Source organism: Ranitomeya variabilis, chromosome 1 (genome assembly GCF_051348905.1).
Source record: "Ranitomeya variabilis isolate aRanVar5 chromosome 1, aRanVar5.hap1, whole genome shotgun sequence".
In the NCBI taxonomy this organism is placed as follows: Eukaryota; Metazoa; Chordata; class Amphibia; order Anura; family Dendrobatidae; genus Ranitomeya; species Ranitomeya variabilis.
This window is the reverse complement of record NC_135232.1, coordinates 1,024,857,925-1,024,872,454: the sequence shown is the minus strand read 5'-3', so window position 1 is coordinate 1,024,872,454 and position 14,530 is coordinate 1,024,857,925. Positions and strand designations below refer to the sequence as shown.

Below are 14,530 nucleotides of genomic sequence, written 5' to 3'. Positions count from 1 at the left end.
CACCATCACACCTCCTCCTCCATGCTTCACGGTGGGAACCAGGCATGTAGAGTCCATCCGTTCACCTTTTCTTTGTTGCACAAAGACACGGTCGTTGGAACCAAAGATCTCAAATTTGGACTCGTCAGACCAAAGCACAGATTTCCACTGGTCTAATGTCCATTCTTTGTGTTCTTTAGCCCAAACAAGTCTCTTCTGCTTGTTGCCTGTCCTAAGCAGTGGTTTCCTAGCAGCTATTTTACCATGAAGGCCTGCTGCACAACGTCTCCTCTTAACAGTTGTTGTAGAGATGCGTCTGCTGCTAGAACTCTGTGTGGCATTGACCTGGTCTCTAATCTGAGCTGCTGTTAACCTGCGATTTCTGAGGCTGGTGACTCGGATAAACTTATCCTCAGAAGCAGAGGTGACTCTTGGTCTGTCTTCTTTTCCTGGGGCGGTCCTCATGTGAGCCAGTTTCTTTGTAGAGCTTGATGGTTTTTGCCACTGCACTTGGGGACACTTTCAAAGTTTTCCCAATATTTCGGACTGACTGACTTTTATTCTTTAAAGGGCACCTGTCACCCCGTTTTTTTCCGTATGAGATAAAAATACTGTTAAATAGAGCCTGAGCTGTGCATTACAACAGTGTATTTTGTGGACCCCGATTCCCCACCTATGCTGCCGAAATACGTTACCAAAGTAGTCGTTTTCGCCTGTCAATCAGGCTGGTCTTGTCGGATGGGCGTGGTGTCTTCCCCCAGATCTTGCTTAGTTTTCCGTTGGTGGCGTAGTGGTTTGCGCATGCCCAAGGTCCCGAATCCACTGCACAGGGGAGTGAAAACAGCGCGATGTGCGTTATTTCCCTGTTGATCGGTGGGGGCGGCCATATTCCTTTGGCCGCGCGTGCGCAGATGGAGCGCTCTGCTGCCCGCGGCTTCAGGAAAATGGCCACGGGATGCCGCGCGTGCGCAGATGGAGATCGCGGCGGCCATTTTCCTGAAGCCGAGATGCGAATTCTGCTTCAGGAAAATGGCCGCTGCGATCTCCATCTGCGCACGCGCGGCATCCCGCGGCCATTTTCCTGAAGCCACGGGCACCAGAGCGCTGCTTCTGCGCACGCGCAGCCAAAGGAAGATGGCCGCCCCCACGATCAACAGGGAAATAACGCACATCGCGCTGTTTTGTATATTTGTCTGTGTTTTCACATGGCCGATTCATGTACATGTGCTGCTGTGATTTTTTTATATATATATATATATATATATATATATATATATATATATATATATATATATACACACTCACCGGCCACTTTATTAGGTACACCATGCTAGTAACGGGTTGGACCCCCTTTTGCCTTCAGAACTGCCTAAATTCTTCGTGGCATAGATTCAACAAGGTGCTGGAAGCATTCCTCAGAGATTTTGGTCCATATTGACATGATGGCATCACACAGTTGCCGCAAATTTGTTGGCTGCACATCCCAAAGATGCTCCATACAAGGCATTATGGATCCATGCTTTCATGTTGTTTACGCCAAATTCTGACCCTACCATCCGAATGTCGCAGCAGAAATCGAGACTCATCAGACCAAGCAACGTTTTTCCAATCTTCTACTGTCCAATTTCGATGAGCTTGTACAAATTGTAGCCTCAGTTTCCTGTTCTTAGCTGAAAGGAGTGGTACCCGGTGTGGTCTTCTGCTGCTGTAGCCCATCTGCCTCAAAGTTCGACGCACTGTGCGTTCGGAGATGCTCTTAGGCCTACCTTGGTTGTAACGGGTGGCGATTTGAGTCACTGTTGCCTTTCTATCAGCTCGAACCAGTCTGCCCATTCTCCTCTGACCTCTGGCATCAACAAGGCATTTCCGCCCACAGAACTGCCGCTCACTGGATTTTTTTTCTTTTTCGGACCATTCTCTGTAAACCCTAGAGATGGTTGTGCGTGAAAATCCCAGTAGATCAGCAGTTTCTGAAATACTCAGACCAGCCCTTCTGGCACCAACAACCATGCCACGTTCAAAGGCACTCAAATCACCTTTCTTCCCCACACTGATGCTCGGTTTGAACTGCAGGAGATTGTCTTGACCATGTCTACATGCCTAAATGCACTGAGTTGCTGCCATGTGATTGGCTGATTAGAAATTAAGTGTTAACAAGAAGTTGGACAGGTGTACCTAATAAAGTGGCCGGTGAGTGTATATATATATATTCATTATGTAAACTAGAAACTAGGGGGCAGGTCAGTGAGGGATCAGTGACCTGTCAGAAGCCATACTGGTGAATATGTAATCAGAGCACCACATGAAGACCCCCCCACATGTCGCCCCAGAGCACAGGCATATCATTAACTCAAAACTGAAAATAAAGATAAGACAACAACCACAAGACAGATTTCCTCAACCCAGGTATCATTTTATTCAGTATAACGGCGCCAACCTGACACTGTGTGTAGGTTACTGTGCACAATCCTGCTGACAGATTCCCTTTCAACAGAAAAAAAAATAATAAAAATGGTCTGGACAAACATTATGGTACCCTAGAAAAGAGTGAAAATAATTTGACCATAGAGACTTGTTAAACCCTTCACTACCTTGCAATTTTTTTGTTTTTGTGCTTTCGTTTTTTTTGCTCCCTTTCTTCCCAGAGCCATACATTTTAAATTTTTCTGTCAAAATGGCAGTATGAGGGTTTGTTTTTTATGGAACAAATTGTACTTTTGAATAACTATGATTTATTTTACCATGTATAAAGCGGGAAAACATTCCAAATGCAATGAATTTGGGAAAAAAGTGCAATTCCACAATTTTTTTTTATTTACCATGTTCATTAAATGCTACAACTGTCCTGACAATATGATTTCCCAGGTCAGTACGAGTATGTAGATATCAAACATGTATAGGTACTTTTTTAAGTGGTGAAAACAAAATCCAAAGTTTGCAAGCAAAAAAAAAAAATTAGCTTATGTCATCATTTTCCATAACCCCTAGGGTCTCCATTTTTCGCGATCTTGGGCTGATAAGGGCTTATCTTTTGCACGTCGGGCTGACTTTTGTATTGATACAATTTTGGGGTAGATACAATGTATTGATAGCCTGAATTTGTATTTTAGTGTAATGTTATGGCGGCCAATAAAAACAGAATTCTGGGGTTTCTATTTTTTTTTTCTTGTTACGGTGTTTACCGATCTGATTAATTTACTTTAATATTTTGCTAGATCGGACATTTATGAGCGCAGTGATCCCACATATGTGTAATTTTTTATTGTTTTATTGTGAATGGGGCAAAAGGGGGGTGATTTGAACATTTGTGTTTGTTGAAATATTTTTTAAAACTTAAAAAAAAAACTTTTTACTTTTCAATAGTCCACTTAGGGAGAAGGGCTTCAGGAGTGGGATTAAAATACCTGTGGGCAGGTGCAAAAGTCTCAGTGAGAGTTGCAGAAGCCATTTGTGTGCAGTGACTGCCTCAAAATGTTGTGCAACAAAATATTGGTTGTCTGGTCCAAATTGATAAGTCTGCAGTCACTCTGTGTGACTACAGCCTTATAAATCCCCCGGGGATTCGCCGATTTCTGAACCAGGACCGGAGGGTATGTATGCGTTATACATACCCCTGGCCAGAGCCCGTCCAGTTGTTGCAATCTCACTCCATACACTTGTATGGAGACCGTACCCCGACTAGAGACGCAGTCGTCCAGTGGGTGAGGCCGACTAGAGGGTGTGGACGGAACCCACTGGATGGGTTCTGGTTGTGAGTATGTACAACGCAAATATACCTGTCCTGGCTCAGAAATGGCGAATCCCCGCAGGGCACAGTGCGTGTGTTGTGGGGGGAATTCATAAGTTTAATCCTTTGTATGCAATGATGCCCCCCTCCTGGGCCCTGTATATAATAATATCCAGTTCTCCCAAGACCTCCTTCTCTCCTCCACACCAGTAGCGTAGCTACCGGGGGGGCAGAGGGGGCCATCGCCCCGGGCCCCGCGCTCTGAGGGGGCCCACCGGGAGCTACGCTACTGTAAGCTCTGCTGCTATGGGGCTCCTGAGCAGGTGGCGGGGGCCCGGTGCCAGCAGTGGGCCCCCCGCCCTTCATCGCATGGTGAGCTGTATCGGCATCTAGCCAATACAGCTCACCACAGTCATGAGGAACGGAGTGCTGCGCTGCGCTCTTCCCATCATCCCCCACACCGTCTGACAGCGGGCACGATGACGTCACCGCCCAGCGCCCGCTGTCAGATGAGCGTGAGCTGGAAGCACCGCTGGAGCAAGGAGTTAGAGAGGTGAGTATTTACTGTGTTTTTATGTGGGCTGCCTTATTCTACAGTATCTGCCTATAGGAGGGAGTGCTGCCTTATTCTACAGGATCTGCCTATAGGGGAGGGAGTGCTGCCTTATTCTACAGGATCTGCCTACAGGGGGGGAGTGCTACCTTATATGCAGGATCTGCCTATAGGGGGGAGTGCTGCCTTATATACAGGATCTGCCTATAAGGGGGGAGTGCTGCCTTGTATACAGGATCTGCCTATAGGGGAGGGAGTGCTGCCTTATATACAGGATCTGCCTATAGGGGAGGGAGTGCTGCCTTATATACTGGATCTGCCTATAGGGGAGGGAGTGCTGCCTTATATACAGGATCTGCCTGTAGGGGGGAGTGCTGCTTTATTATACAGGATCTGCCTATAGGGGAGGGAGTGCTGCCTTATATACAGTATCTGCCTATAGGGGGGAGTGCTGCTTTATTATACAGGATCTGCCTATAGGGGAGGGAGTGCTGCCTTATTCTACAGGATCTGCCTATGGGGGGAGTGCTGCCTTATTCTACAGGATCTGCCTATAGGGGGGAGTGCTGCCTTATTCTACAGGATCTGCCTATTGGGGAGGGAGTGCTGCCTTATTCTACAGGATCTGCCTATAGGGGGAGTGCTGCCTTATTCTACAGGATCTGCCTATAGGGGAGGGAGTGCTGCCTTATATACAGGATCTTCCTATAGGGGGGGGAGTGCTGCCTTATTCTACAGGATCTGCCTATAGGGGAGGGAGTACTGCCTTATATACAGGATCTGCCTATAGGGGGAGTGCTGCCTTATATACAGGATCTGCCTATAGGGGGGAGTGCTGCCTTATATACAGGATCTGCCTATGGGGCGGGGGAGTGCTGCCTTATATACAGTATCTGCCTATAGGGGGGAGTGCTGCCTTATATACAGGATCTGCCTATGGGGCGGGGGAGTGCTGCCTTATATACAGTATCTGCCTATAGGGGGGAGTGCTGCCTTATATACAGGATCTGCCTATAGGGGGGGAGTGCTGCCTTATTCTACAGGATCTGCCTATAGGGGAGAGAGTGCTGCCTTATATATAGGATCTGCCTATAGGGGGAGTGCTGCCTTATATATAGGATCTGCCTATAGGGGGAGTGCTGCCTTATTCTACAGGATCTGCCTATGGGGGGAGTGCTGCCTTATTCTACAAGATCTGCCTGTGGGGGGTGCTGCCTTATACTACAGGGTCTGCCTATGGGGGGTGCTGCTTTAAACTACAGGGTCTGCCTATAGGGGTGCTGCCTTGTGCTATATTGAGGACTATCTGGCACATTATACTATATGGAGGTTATCTATGGGGCCATCATACAGTGTGGGGATTACAGTGTTGGAGCCATCAAACAGTTTGAATGCTACTAAGGGGTCAGTATGCTGTGTGGGTGGTACTATACAGTTAGGGGGCATTATACTGTGTATAGGGGACCTGTACAGGGGGGGGGGGGGAGACTCGGGACATTATTAAATGTAAAGTGGGCATTTATTGTAATAGGGGAACTCAGGTTACTGTGACTATGAAAGAGGCACGCAGAGGGCATTATTACTTTCTAGGGGGCAAAATGTGGGCTCTGTTTTCTAGGGCACTTGCACCCGGCAATACTATATTATAGAGGGGTGCTTTATAATTTAGAGGGTACAGAGAACCACAGAGGTGCAGTAATAGGGTCACATACAGCAGCAGAGGCTCAGTATCGGGGTATCAGGTACAGTAATGGGGTCACATATGACAGCAGCGGCTCAGTATTGGGGTATCAGGTGCAGTAATAGGGACACATACGGCAGCAGCGGCTCAGTATCGTTGTATCAGGGGCAGTAATAGGGTCACATACGGCAGCAGCGGCTCAGTGTTGTCGGGGTATCATGGGCAGTAATAGGGTCACATACGGCAGCAGCGGCTCAGTATTGGGGTATCAGGTGCAGTAATAGGGACACATACGCCAGCAGCGGCTCAGTGTTGGGGTATCAGGTGTAGTAATAGGGACACATATGGCAGCAGCGGCTCAGTATTGGGGTATCAGCAGTATGAGGGGTTTGTGCAGGTTGGGAATAGATGGTGATGGCTGGAATGTGAGAAGTGAAACGTGTGTCTTTGTTGTTTTCTCTGCAGACGAGTTGTAGCTGGAAGAAGTTGTGTCAGTCTGGGCCAGACGGAAAAGACAGGAAAAGTGGCGATTCCATCATAAAGAACGTCAGCGGTAAGTCATTATCTGTAACTGTGCTGTGATCTCTTATATGTTCTGTAGGGCTGGTATCTACCACTGACCATATGGCGGTAATATCCATATTGGTCGTTATATAGAGATTATCTTCAGTAACAGCGCGGTCACCTGCTGAGGTTCTCCTCCACTATTAGGGGGCGTCATCGAGTTGTAATCAAGGTTACCTGGTTAGGGGCCCACTCAGAAGCTTCGCCCCCCCTGTACCAAAACCCTAGCTACGCCTCTGCTCCACACTTATTCGTTCTTCACCCAGTCGCCTCCAAGACTTATCCTGAATATCCCTCATCCTCTGGAATTCTGTGCCCCAATACATCCGATTAGCCAGCACATTTGGATTTTTCAGATGGAACCTGAAAACACTTCTCATCAATGAACGCTTACAGCCTGAAATAAGCACGCTGCCACATCAACACCACCGGATCCACTGAAACCCATCAACCTACTGTCTCCTTTTCCTCCTCTTCCTGTAGAATGTAAAGCCACAAGGGTAGGGTCATCTCCCCTCTGTATCAGTCTGTCATTGTTAGTTTGCTTACTGTAAGTGATATTTGTATTTTGTATGTAACTCCTCATGTACAGCACCATGGAATAAATGGTGCTGTGTAAATAATATAATAATATTCCCGTCCTGGGCCCACGTATGTAATAATGCCCCTGTTCTGGGCTCCATATCTAATAATGTCCCCATCCTGAGCCCCGTATGTAATAATGTCCCTGTTCTGAGCCTCGTACAGTTAGGTCCATATATATTTGGACAGAGACAACATTTTTCTAATTTTGGTTACAGACATTACCACAATGAATTTTAAACAAAACAATTCAGATGCAGTTGAAGTTCAGACTTTCAGTTTTTATTTGAGGGTATCCACATTAAAATTGGATGAAGGGTTTAGGAGTTTCAGCTCCTTAACATGTGCCACCCTGTTTTTAAAGGGACCAAAAGTAATTGGACAGATTCAATAATTTTAACTAAAATGTTCATTTTTAGTACTTGGTTGAAAACCCTTTGTTGGCAATGACTGCCTGAAGTCTTGAACTCATGTACATCACCAGACGCTGTGTTTCCTCCTTTTTGATGCTATTCCAGGTCTTCACTGCGGTGGTTTTCAGTTGCAATTTGTTTGTGGGCCTTTCTGTCTGAAGTTTAGTCTTTAACAAGTGAAATGCATGCTCAATTGGGTTGAGATCAGGTGACTGACTTGGCCATTCAAGAATAGTCCACTTCTTTGCTTTAATAAACCCCTGGGTTGCTTTGGCTTTATGTTTTGTCATTGTCCATCTGAAGTATGAAACGACTAATCAGTTTTGCTGCATTTGGCTGGATCTGAGCACACAGTATGGCTCTGAATACCTCAGAATTCATTTGGCTGCTTCTGTCCTGTGTCACATCATCAACAAACACTAGTGACCCAGTGCCACTGGCAGCCATGCATGCCCAAGCCATCACACTGCCTCTGCCATGTTTTACAGATGATGTGGTATGCTTTGGATCATTAGCTGTACCACTCCTTCGCCATACTTTTCTCTTTCCATCATTCTGGTAGAGGTTGATCTTGGTTTCATCTGTCCAAAGAATGTTCTTCCAGAACTGTGCTGGCTTTTTTAGATGTTTTTTAGCAAAGTCCAGTTTAGCCTTTTTATTCTTGATGCTTATGAGTGGCTTGCACCATGCAATTTACTGTATTTACTTTCATGCAGTCTTCTCTCTATGGTAGATTTGGATATTGATACGCCTACCTCCTGGAGAGTGTTGTTCACTTGGTTGGCTGTTGTGAAGGGGTTTCTCTTCACCATGGAGATTATTCTGCGATCATCCACCACTGTTGTCTTCTGTGGGCGCCCATGTCTTTTTGCATTGATGAGTTCACCAGTGCTTTCTTTCTTTATCAGGATGTACCAAACTGTAGATTTTGCCACTCCTAATATTGTAGCAATTTCTCAGATGGGTTTTTTCTGTTTTCGCAGCTTAAGGATGGCTTGTTTCACCTGCATGGAGAGCTCCTTTGACCGCATGTTTACTTCACAGCAAAACCTTCCAAATGCAAGCAACACAACTCAAATCAACTCCAGGCCTTTTATCTGCTTAATTGAGAATGACATAACGAAGGGATTGCCCACACCTGTCCATGAAATAGCCTTGGAGTCAATTGTCCAATTACTTTTGGTCCCTTTAAAAGCAGGGTGGCACATGTTAAGGAGCTGAAACTCCTAAACCCTTCATCCAATTTTAATGTGGATACCCTCAAATGAAAGCTGAAAGTGTGAACTTCAACTGCATCTGAATTGTTTTGTTTAAAATTCATTGTGGTAATTTCTATAACCAAAATTAGAAAAATGTTGTCTCTGTCCAAATATATATGGACCTAACTGTATGTAATAATGTCCCCGTCCTGGGCACTGTATGTAATGTCCGCGTCCTTGGCCCCGTATGTAGTAACATACCATCTTGGCACCATATGCAATAACGCCTTCTTCCTGGGCCCCGTATGTAATAATGTCCCTATCCTTGACACTGTATGTTATAATATCTCCTATCCTGGACACTATACACTGTATGTCATAATGTCCCCGTCCTAGTGTTTTCCTCAAGCACATTTAAACACAAAAAAAACAAACAATTCCTCTCACTGTTCCTCACTTCCAATCAGCATCTTCTTTCTTCTTCATAATCGCTGCAGGGGTTGACCAGCAATTTCTCATTTTTACAACACCATTTTTTTTTAGGGACCACATCACATTTGAAGTCATTTTGAGGGGTCTATATGATAGAAAATAACCAAGTGTGACACCATTCTAAAAACTGCACCCCTCAAGGTGCTCAAAACCACATTCAAGAAGTTAATTAACCCTTACGTGCTTCACAGGAACTGAAACAATGTGGAAGGAAAAAATGAACATTTAACTTTTTTTTGCAAACGTTTTAATTCAGAACCATTTTTTTTTATTTTCACAAGTGTAAAAACAGAAATTTAACCATAAATTTTGTTGTGCAATTTCTCCTGAATACGCCGATACCCCATATGTGGGGGTAAACCACTGTTTGGGCTCACCGCAGAGCTTGGAAGTGAAGGAGCGCCGTTTGACTTTTTCAATGCAGAATTGGCTGGAATTGAGATTGGATGCCATGTCACGTTTAGAGAGCCCCTGATGTGCCTAAACAGTGGAAACCCCCAACAAGTGACACCATTTTGGAAACTAGACCCCTTAAGGAACTTATCTAGATGTGTGGTGAGCACTTTGAACTCCCAAATGCTTCACAGAAGTTTATAACGTAGAGCCGTGAAAATAAAAAATCGTATTTGTTTACACAAAAATGATCTTTTCGAACACAAATTTGTATTTTCACAAGGGTAACATGAGAAATTAGACCACAAAAGTTGTTGTCCAATTTGTCCTGAGTACGTCGATACCCCATATGTGGGGATAAACCACTGTTTGGGCGCACCGCAGAGCTTGGAAGATAAGGAGTGTCGTTTTACTTTTTCAATGTAGAATTGGCTGGAATTGAGATCGGACATCATGTCGCGTTTGGAGAGCCCCTGATGTGCCTAAACAGTGGAAACCCCCCACAAGTGACACCATTTTGGAAACTAGACCCCTTAAGGAACTTATCTAGATGTGTGGTGAGCACTTTGAACCCCCAAGTGCTTCACAGAAGTTTATAACGTAGAGCCATGAAAAAAAAAAATCACATTTTTTCTACAAAAATGATCTTTTTGTCCCCAAATTTTTATTTTCACAAGGGTAACAGGAGAAATTAGACCACAAAAGTTGTTGGGCAATTTCTCCTGAGTACGTCGATACCCCATATGTGGGGGTAAACCACTGTTTGGGCGCACCGCAGAGCTTGGAAGAGAAGGAGTGCTGTTTTACTTTTTCAATGTAGAATTGGCTGGAATTGACATCGGACGCCATGTCGCGTTTGGAGAGCCCCTGATGTGCCTAAACAGTGGAAACCCCCCACAAGTGACACCATTTTGGAAACTAGACCCCTTAAGGAACTTATCTAGATGTGTGGTGAGCACTTTAAACCCCCAGGTGTTTCACAGAAGTTTATAACGTAGAGCTGTGAAAATAAAAAATCGCATTTTTTCTACAAAAATTATCTTTTTGCCCCCAAATTTTTATTTTCACAAGGGTAACAGGAGAAATTAGACCACAAAAGTTGTTGGGCAATTTCTCCTGAGTACGTCGATACCCCATATGTGGGGGTAAACCACTGTTTGGGCGCACCGCAGAGCTTGGAAGAGAAGGAGTGCCGTTTTACTTTTTCAATGTAAAATTGGCTGGAATTGAGATCGGACGCCATGTCGCGTTTGGAGAGCCCCTAATGTGCCTAAACAGTGGAAACCCCCCATAAGTGACACCAATTTGGAAACTAGACCCCTTAAGGAACTTATCTAGATGTGTGGTGAGCACTTTAAACCCTCAGGTGTTTCACAGAAGTTTATAACGTAGAGCTGTGAAAATAAAAAATAGCATTTTTTTCTACAAAAATTATCTTTTTGCCCCCAAATTTTTATTTTCACAAGGGTAACAGGAGAAATTAGACCACAAAAGTTGTTGTCCAATTTCTCCTGAGTATGTCGATACCCCATATGTGGGGGTAAACCACTGTTTGGGCGCATCACAGAGCTTGGAAGAGAAGGAGTGCCGTTTTACTTTTTCAATGTAGAATTGGCTGGAATTGAGATCGGACGCCATGTCGCATTTGGAGAGCCCCTGATGTGCCTAAACAGTAGAAATTCCCCACAAGTGACCCCATTTTGGAAACTAGAACCCCCAAGGAACTTATCTAGGTATGTGGTGAGAACTTTGAATGCCCTAGTGCTTCACAGAAGTTTATAATGCAGAGTCGTGAAAATAAAAAATATTTTTTTTTCCACAAAAAATATTTTTTAGCCCCCAATTTTTTATTTTCACAAGGGTAACAAGAGAAATTGGACCCCAAAAGTTGTTGTCCAATTTGTCCTGAGTATGCTGGTACCCCATATGTTGGGGTAAACCACTGTTTGGGCGCACGGCAGAGCTTGGAAGGGAAGGAGCGCCGTTTTGGAATTCAGACTTTGATAGAATGGTCTGCGGGCGTTATGTTGCGTTTGCATAGACCCTGATGTACCTAAACAGTAGAAACCCCCCACAAGTGACCCCATTTTGGAAACTAGACCCCCCAAGGAACTTATCTAGATGTGTGGTGAGAACTTTGAATGCCCAAGAGCTTCACAGAAGTTTATAATGCAGAGTCGTGAAAATAAAAAATATTTTTTTTTCCACAAAAGGTTTTTTAGCCCCCAAGTTTTTATTTTCACAAGGGTAACAGGAGAAATTGAACAACAAAAGTTGTTGTCCAATTTATCCCGAGTACGCTGATGCCCCATATGTGGGGGTAAACCACTGTTTGGGCGCACGGCAGAGCTCAGAAGGGAGGGAGCACCATTTGACTTTTTGAGCGCAAAATTGGCTGTCGTTTTTGGAGACCCCCTGATGTACCTAAACAGTGGAAACACCCCAATTCTAACTCCAACCCTAACCCCAACACACCCCTAACCCTAATCCCAACCCGATCCATAATCCTAATCACAACCCTAAAGATAATCACAACCCTAACCCCAAAACAACCCTAATCTCAACCCTAACCATAACCCTAATCAAAACCCTAAATCCAACACACCCCTAATCCTAATCTCAACCCTAACCTCAAGCCTAACCCTAATCCCAATACACCCCTAATCCCAACCCTAACCTTAACCCTAATCCTAACCCTAATCCCAAACGTAACCCTAATGCCAACCCTAATCCAAACCCTAATCCCAACTCTAACCCTAACTTTAGCCTCAACCCTAGCCCTAACTTTAGCCCCAACCCTAGCCCTAACTTTAGCCCCAACCCTAACTTTAGCCCCAACCCTAGCCCTAACCCTAACTTTAGCCCTAACCCTAAATTTAGCCCCAACCCTAACCCTAAATTTAACCCTAACCCTAGCCCTAACTTTAGCCCCAACCCTAACCCTAGCCCTAAGGCTACTTTCACACTTGCGTCGTGTGGCATCCGTCGCAATCCGTCGTTTTGGACAAAAAACAGATCCTGCAAATGTGCCCGCAGGATGCCTTTTTTGCCCATAGACTTGTATTGCCGACGGATGGCCACATGTCGCGTCCGTCGTGCAGTGGATCCGTTGTGTTTTGGCGGACCGTCTTCACAAAAAAAAAGTTCAATGTAACCTTTTTTTTGTACGTCGCGTCCGCCATTTCCGCTCATGCGTGGCCGTAACTCTGCCCCCTCCTCCCCAGGACATAGACTGGGCAGCGGATGCATTGAAAAACTGCATCTGCTGCCCACTTTGTGCACAATTTTCACAACGTGCGTCGGTACGTCGGGCCGACGCATTGCAACGGCCCCGTACCGACGCAAGTGTGAAAGAAGCCTAACCCTAGCCCTAACCCTAACCCTAAATTTAGCCCCAACCCTAACCCTAAATTAACCCTAACCCTAATTTTAGCCCCAACTCCTCTCTCCTGCCGGCCTGCAGATGGCAGCAGAGAGCTGGCGCACTGCGCATGCACCCGCCATTTTCTTTCCATAGGAAGAAGCCGGCGGGCAGGAGGGGATGCAGGAGGACCCAGGGACACCAGTAAGTATAGCAGGGTCCCCGAATCCCTCTATTTCTCTGTCCTCTGATGTGCGATCACATCAGAGGACAGAGAATTACCGATCGCTTTTTCTTTTTTTTGCGACCGCCGGTAAACAGTTAATTACCGGCGATCGCAAAACAGGGGTCGGTAAGAACCACAAAGATCCTCGGGGTACCGGCCGGCGGGCACACTGCGCATGCGCCCGCCACTTTTTTGCCGGAAGAAGATGGCGGCGCCCATCGGGAGCCACAAGGAGCACCGGGGGAGACAGGTGAGTATCGGGGGGCTATCGGGGACCCCATTTCTCTGTCCTCTGATGTGCGATCACATCGGAGGACAGAGAAATTAAAAGGGAGATCGCGTTTTTGGTTTTTTTTGCGATCGCCGGTAAACGGTTAATTACCGACGATCGCAACTCGGGGGTCAGTAAAAAAACCCCGAATCATGTTCTCTGGGGTCTCGGCTACCCCCGGCAACCGAGACCCCAGAGAAAATCCGACTCTGGGGGCACTATTCACTTTTTCCACAACGCCGTTAATTAACGGCGCTGTGGTTTAAGTACCCTTAGCGGCCTCCGTTAAAAGGCGTATCGGCGGTCGTAAGGTTTAATATTAACATTTATTGGGGATTTTTGTATGTGGGATCAGCCTGAAAAAGACGTCATGTATTCATAACCTTGTGCTGTGAGCCTCAATGAGGACTGACATGTGTGATCTGCACACAGTGCTGCACATTATGTGGCCACTGGGTTAGTATCAGCATGTGTTGAGTATGTGCACACGTTGCAGATTTCCTGCAGATCTGCAGCTGTTTTTTCCACACAGAAACGCTGCAGATCTGCAAGTGATTTACAGCACAATGTAAATCAATGGCAAAAAAAATGCTGTGCTAATGGTGCAGAAAAATCTGCACGGAAAGCGCCGCAGATTCAAAAAAGGACCATGTCAATTCTTTGTGCAAGTCTGCTGCGTTTCTGCACCCATTCCATAATAGAAATCTGCAGGAGTAAAAAAAGGAAGAAATCCGCACAACAATCTGCAACGTGTGCACATACCAAAAAAAATGCAGCAGATTCTGACCTGCGTTTTCTGCCAAGAAATGCAGAATCTGCAAAGAAAATTCCACAGTCAAATCTGCAACGTGTGCACATAGCCTAAATGAATTTCCTAACCCAATCCTGTGAGTAATATGTTAAACCACATTATAGTTGACATACATATGTCGCTATTGCTAGAAAAAAAGAGCCAACTAAATATAAATGGGGTTAGCACTCCCCTATAATCTGACTTTTAACTGTATATGACAGATGCTGGATAGGAAACATTTTCACATTTCTGTTTATTTGCAGATGTGAATTCCTTGGAGAAAAGTGAAAGTAAAA

At 45.4% G+C, this 14,530-nt stretch overlaps 1 long non-coding RNA gene across 1 annotated transcript in view; it reads left to right on the top strand.

The window, feature by feature from the left end:
• LOC143793028 (uncharacterized) overlaps window positions 1-14,530 on the top strand; it is a 40,064-nt gene extending 25,534 nt beyond the window's left edge. The window contains exons 3-4 of the long non-coding RNA XR_013220032.1: window positions 6,406-6,493; window positions 14,498-14,530. This is a non-coding gene — a long non-coding RNA (uncharacterized LOC143793028). The remainder of the gene's footprint in view (window positions 1-6,405; window positions 6,494-14,497) is intronic.